The sequence below is a fragment of the Lactuca saligna genome, chromosome 1, assembly GCF_052625555.1.
Source record: "Lactuca saligna cultivar CGN05327 chromosome 1, ASM5262555v1, whole genome shotgun sequence".
Taxonomy (NCBI): domain Eukaryota; kingdom Viridiplantae; phylum Streptophyta; class Magnoliopsida; order Asterales; family Asteraceae; genus Lactuca; species Lactuca saligna.
In genome coordinates, this window is record NC_136417.1 from 169,105,930 (window position 1) to 169,113,357 (window position 7,428).

Sequence of the window (7,428 nt, forward strand, 5' to 3'; positions counted from 1 at the left end):
GGGACAAGCGCAGATTTCAAAAACTGCCTCGGTCCTTTCGAACCATTGCACCAGTGTGATCACGCCCCCGCTTCCATTGAAAGGATCGGGTTTGCCATTTGTGAAGTCTTTGTAAGTGCACTCCCTCGTACGCCCCGTGCTGTCCCCATGAATGGAATTGGTAGCTCCGGATCCAGAACCGCCGGAACCATGGGTTCCCATTTGCGACATTGCTGCCGCCACGGCTGCCGTCACTGCAGCCTGGAACATTGCAGGATCAAACTGCGGAGGTGGTGGTGGAGGCGGCACTGGGTTGTTGGAAGGCCTTGGTCTTTTCCTTGGTGGCATGGTTCTGTCATAAAAAAAAAATGACTAGTCGGTAAGACTTCAATAGTGATAACGAGTCGAGTGATACTGGTTCCATCCCTCTTGTATTTTTATCATAACTTTATTATTCGTAAACTGTTTGGGTGATCAGGTTATGATGTATAGTGCCAAACATTCAATAAATAAAACACATGCCAAATTTCATTGATAACTTTTAGTACATAACGTTTAGAGGGAAAAGTTTGACCTCATAAGGGTCTACATTACATCGTTACAAAAGGTAGTTTTTGGCATTACAAAAGCCCTTTGAATAGTGTAATCACATAGTCGCAGGGTCGACCTACATACAAGGAGTAGCACCAACGCGTACTCATAAAATCCTACTACCAAGACGGGAGAATAGCAACAAGTTCTAATCACTACGACCCTTCTTGGACGGAGGCTGCGATGATGTCGATGCGCCCTGTAGTTCCGCCAATTTGCGTTCTGCTGCAACCATTCTCTCTTCGAGTGCCATGTATCTTTCCCGATACTTTCTTGTTTCTGCTTGAGCCGCGAGAAGGTCTCGAATGAGTTGGTCTCGGTGGTGGGAGTCTCGTTCCAGGTTTCTGGTGCGATCCGTAGTAGACTGTACAATGGCACTTAACTCCCGGACCTGATCTGTCGTTGTCCTACCACGATCATCCATTCTTGCCATTCGTTTTATCGTGACGAGGAGAGCCCTGTCAGCCGGTCCACCATGAGTGAGATCATAGTAACCTCGTTGGTAGCCATATGGTGACCGTTGGCGTTGTTGTCGGCTCCATCTTTCGATCGTTGTTACCCAAGGGGGTTCAGGTCCATTGTAACCAAAACGGTGCGCGGGTACCCTCGCGATGTAGGGAGGGTTGAATACTTCTGGTGGTTCCTCCGCTTCGTTCCCAACCATGACTACCTCATCACCTTCCTCTTCTTCCTCTTCTTCCTGGTCGTCTTCCTCTTCTTCCTCTTCTTCTTGGTCGTCTTCCTCTTCTTCTCCTTGTTCGTCTTCCTCCTCGGGCTCCTCCTCGGGATCCTCTTCGGGATCCTCCTCGGGTTCCTCTTCGGGATCCTCCTCGGGTTCCTCTTCGGGATCCTCCTCGGGCTCGTCTTCGATCCATCCCGCGTTTCCCTGATTGGGAAAATAGGGGTCCCCGGGTATGTGAAATCCTGCCATGTCGTCTGCACGAGAAACGGGATTAAGAAGTACGTATCGGAAGATAATAATTTGGCGCTATAGAAACGTACAAATACTCATATAGTATTTTTTTTTTAAATGTTTATATTTGGTTCTTAGCGTGTTCTTTATGGAGTGTTATTTGGTTTTCAGATTTGTCGCTCATTACTACTATTCCTTAGTGTGCGTAAGTTACTTCTTGGACGGATATAGTTGATCAGGCTATATCCTTCCCAGAACTGATTACACATGCTAAGGCGTATTAATAATGTTCGACTCCTCCTCTTTCAATTTACGTTCTCCTAAGTTATGACACCATGCTAACATAGAATGCATGCAAGTATACTTTAAAACAAGAAATTATTTGTTTTCTAAAAGTACAACTCTTTAAATCACTTTAAGAATCAGAGACTTTTAGTCCCAAATGTGTTTATAGTTTGTATATCTTATGTGGTTGACATACTTAATTCACTATAAACCATGCTCTGATACCAATCTGTCACACCCCCAAACCAAGGATGGCGGAAACGTCCGGGGGTGGAGGACTTCATGTATAGCATCATAACCATAATTTCAATAGTAATTCAAGCAAACACAACCAACATATATATAATTGAAAAAGTTACATCACTTGTATGAATTACATGTTTCAAAATCAATTACAATATGTTGTCAAAATATGAAAAGTTTGACGCCTTAACGTCCCATCCTCAAAAGCACTTGATAACCTGATTAGTGTTTTCCTGTGAATACAAGTTATTTGAAAAGTGTCAACACAAAGGTTGGTGAGTTCATAAGCTTTTATTAATAATCTTAGTAGAAGTCTTTCACATGTAAATGTCGCGTTGTTTCAGAAAAATCCGATATTTTCCTTGAAATCCGAAAAATGTAGCCTTACAACCAAAGACTAGAATGTATGAGAAATCATTGTTTCTTAGTAGGGATGTTGTGAGTTTAAAATGAAATGGAAAGTAAATTTATTTTATCAACCTAAAACCTACTTCGGTTTTATGAAACCCCGTAAACTTTATGAATTGTTGTCTCCCTAAGTGAGTCGCTATAATCATACTGTGACTATGTGAACCTGCCACAACGTTTCTCAGGCGTCGCGAAAATGAAATGACATTTGTCACCCGTAGACCTGCAGGTCCCACTGTAGCTAGCAGCAAGGTGTGGGGTGTCAAACCCAATATAGATCTATATACAAGTATCACGTTCTCCCTCAAGAAGATTCTGATTATAACTACCAGGAATTATATTCCGCACTCGGACGTACGGGGAGAGAGAGAGAGAGAGTCTCACAACATAGGTTAACAAGTTTACTTGAAATGTGTGTGAATATAAATCTTTCTTGTATGAATGTACCCTTTTTGTACGAGTGCGTGAGTGATGTATCACAAACTATACCTATTATAGTTTATCTAAAGTGTATGTGATATGTATAAACTCTTTTATGGAAATGTATTAGTGTTATGAAATTATCAAACTATACTTTTTATAGTTAAATAATCCGTGTTCTAAAATGAAAGAATAATATTTAATATGAATGTCTTAATTTCAGTTCATAATGGTAAACTAACATGGAAACACATTCAAATATTAGAACTTATGATTATACACTTTGCTCAACATAATACAAAGTGTTATGATATTTACATGCTGTTGGCTAACTTTAGCCATTCTGCCCTGTATTTGGAAAAATCATAGAAAAATCATACGAAGTCGAAAACTAGATCCGTAAATTCTGAGAGTTCAAAAAATGTGTCTAGTTTGCTCATAAATTTTATCTCAATTTATAATGACCTCTAACTTGGGTGAAAAAGTCCAAAATCACAGACTGGTCCGGATTGTTGTTTGAAATGATAGGCAGTTTTGTAAAAATCACCATAAATTGTAGAAAAATCGTATGGAGATTTGCAAGTAGCCATTTTAAAGCTAAAAACTTGAACTATTTGCACCTTGTACAGTTTTGAAAACAAAAATATTTAAGATTCCCAAAACAGTCCGTGAATGGAGTTGAACTTTTCTGATGAAGGCTGTTAGAAAAATTTTGATAGGTTCTTAGTGTTTTAACTTGTATTCACCCCCTGAAAACTTGAGAAATCATGAAAATGTAGGGGTATGAACTCACCTTGAGTGATTTCAGTAGATGATTGTTGAAGGATGGAAGTGTTTAATTCAAGAACACTTGGAGATGCCTTGAAGGTTTTCGAGAATCTAACATCATAGTTAGGGAGTTTGTGTAAGCAACCAAAGATTTGAGTAGAATGAAGTGAAATAGTAATAGGGAGGATGAATTTTTACTTACTAAGTGTGGAAGAACACTTGAAATCAGCCTTGGATCTCGAAAATTTGTGTAGAAGAGTTTGAGAGAAAAAGTGGTGTCTGTTACTTAGTGGAATGAGAGAAATGAGAGAAAATGAGGAGTGTGGTTGTTTGTTCCAGCTCAAAAACGTGGGAGTGAGTGAAATTTGAGTGTAAGGGAACATTGAAGTGACATAGGTAAGGTGGGGAGGTATGGCTGGTCATAGAGTGGGTGTGGGGTGGTTGCTTGTGTCATAAGTTAAGGCAAAGTCAACACTCTACCTTAAATAAATCCCCCATTAAATCTTTATTATTTAATTAATGATTTTTATAAAAATATGTTTAAATTATGAATATTTAGGGTTTATTATGTTAAAATAAAATTTCTGGAGAAAATCCCGCTTTAAAATCATGAAAAACGGGCTTAAAATGTCAAAAATATCAAAAATGGGCTGAAAATGACAAAAATGCGAGACCTGGCCGAGGTTCGGCCCTCTTATGTTGAACCGAGAGAGAGAGGGAGGCGGAACCGAGAGGAGAGGAGAAGGAGGGAAGAACCGAGAGCACGAAGAGACAGAGAGGAGAGAAGGGAACCGAGAGTGCGCGAGAGACAGAGAGGCGGAGTCGGACCGAGAGTGCGCGAGAGGCAGAGAGTGGGGGCGGACCGAGAGGCACCGAGCGCTCTGTCGTGAACAGTACTTTCGGTTCCGGTTCTTGCTTCTTGCTCTCGGTTTCGGTCTTCTTACTTTCGGTTCCTAAGAGGACCTCTCGGTCCTAAGGAACTTCGCCTCTTATAAGAGGGTTCCGGTTCCTAAGGTCCATTTTTCTCGTTTTCGCCCCGTTTTAAGCCGTTTTTGACCCGGTTAAGGGCCGGAATGACCCGAATGATTCCAAAAAGTCGCGGGAAGCTTTTGAGAGAGATTTGGGAGAGATTTCTCACACTTGGAGAGATTTGGGAGAGATTTGACATTCTTGGAGAGATTTTTCATACGAAGGGATATTTGAGAGAGATTTCACATACTTGGAGAGATTTAGGAGAGATTTGACATTCTTGGAGAGATTCCTCATACAGAGAGATATTTGAGAGAGGTTTCCCATACTTGGAGAGTTTTAGGAGAGATTTGACATTCTTGGAGAGATTCCTCATACAGAGAGATATTTGAGAGAGGTTTCAAGTGTGGCATTTGTGAGTGTTTGGTTCCGTAATGCGAGTCCCTTGAGCCCGTTAAGTCATGATTAAGGATCCCACACACTCCTAATGAGTATGCAACATGGTTTTCATCAGTTTAATTCATTGATTAGTACTAAGACTTAGGAAATTTTTAACACAAAACTTTTCTCCTGTGATGTTTTCCCATTAATATAGCAAGTTATACAATACGAACATAACACCAACCCTAATACACAAGGTTTAATAGAGTTGACCGGCTTGACTTGATGGCTTGACTTGACTCAAGATTGACGATTGTCACACTGATGTATGTGGGCCATTCAAAACCGCCACAAGGGATGCTAATCGGTATTATGTGACTTTTATTGATGATTTTAGTAGATATGGGTATGTCTACTTAATCAAACATAAGTCAAAAACCTTTGAAAGGTTTAAGGAATTCAAACAGGAAGTAGAAAATCAATTGGGCAGGAACATTAAGATGCTTCGATCCGATCGAGGTGGTGAGTATGTTAGCACCGAGTTCCTTGACTATCTTAAGGAGTGTGGGATTGTCTCACAATTGACTCCTCCAAGGACACCACAGCTGAATGGTGTAGCTGAGAGGCGTAATCTAACTTTGTTGGACATGGTTCGCTCTATGATGAGTCGAGTTTCGTTACCAATCTCTTTTTGGGGGTATGCCTTAGAGACTGCCGCCCATAACCTTAATCTAGTCCCTACAAAGAAGGATACCAAAACACCTCATGAGATGTGGACTGGGAAGGTTCCCAAATTGGACCACATCAAAATTTGGGGTTGCGAAGCTTTCGTGAGGCGTGAAACTCATGATAAGCTTGAACCCCGAAGTGAAAGGTGTATTTTCATCGGCAACCCACAGAAATCCTTTGGTTACCTCTTCTACAGACCCAGTGAGAATGTGGTCTTTGTAGCACGAAGAGGGATCTTTCGCGATAAAGAATTTATAAGCCAAGGATACAGTAGGAGGCAGATTGATCTTGAGTGATTCAAGAATCAATTGGTGAAGGAACCTCAGACACTAGTAATCAACCTGAGGACGAAACTCCTGTTGATCCAGCTGATGAGTCTGTACCTCCGAGGCGTTCCACACGGGTTAGGAACACACCTTTGTTTTATTATGGCTTTCATATTACTACGGAAGGTGATACATTTATCAGTGATAGTACATTGGTAAATTTGGATGAACCCAACAGTGTTAAGGTAGCCATGGCAGGCCTGGAGTCTACCAAATGGAAGGAGGCTATGGACAACGAGATACAGTCCATGTATGACAATCAAGTTTGGAACTTGGTTGACCATGTACCTGATGGTTTTTGAGCATTCTAACACTTCCTAAGTGTACATGCAACCCTAATAACCTTGGATCTATGTTTTTCTAATTGTCATGCAAAGTTGAATTCCAAGGTTATATTCCTATCTAGCATACATGGGGAACAATTTTAACATAAAGTATAGATAGAATAACTTACCTTGTTGTTGCTTATGTTCCTTGAAACCTTGTGAGCCTAGCACCCCAAGTGTGATGCCTCAAATGCTTCACACAACACCAAATGCTCTTGGAAGAACTTATGAGAGAATACTCACTTCTTCAAAATCGGCCAAGCCCTCTTGTTTCTTAGTGTAGCCGATTTTGGGTGGAGAACATGTTACTTATATAGTGTTGACACATCTAGGGTTAAACCCTAATGTGTCATGACTCTTCATTTCCATGACCCATGGGTTTGTAACTCCCATGGAGCATCCATGGAGCATCCTATGGGTGGAACCCAACTTGATAGTCCATGGAGCCTTTTAGCCCACTATACAAGATATGGATGATTTACATAATCAACCCATATATTTAATTAGTTATCTTTTGATCACTTAATTAATTCTAAATTAATTCTTGATCAAACTAATCAAATAATATTATTAATATATTAGAACTTATAATATATTAATAATCTCCAAGTGTTATTTCTCTCATTTAGTCTATCCAATTGCATGGTGCCATGCAACCCAAATGGACCATGCCGGGTCGGGTCAAGTACATACTAGAAATAGTTATGGACTTAGACACCTTATCCAACAGTCTCCCACTTGGATAAGTCTAATAACTATTACTGCAAGTATGACTTCAGGAACCGATCGGCAATCGTAGCTCTTTTCAAGGTTTCTCGAAACTGAGAAAATGATGGTACGCCATTTAAGATAAGTGATCATATAATCCTCTGTTCTAGATATCAGTCGGATAAATACATGGAACAATGTCTTACTTATTGTCCAACAATTTGTTTCCCGATTTCCGATTTGTTTGACAAAGAACTTCATTGAACACATCAATTTAGTTCTGACCGGGCCCGGTACATAGGTCAAAACCAAATCATCGAGGGGCCCAGATATCAGCTTCTAATCCAAGAAGGAATAGATAAACTCCGACTCATATGTTTGT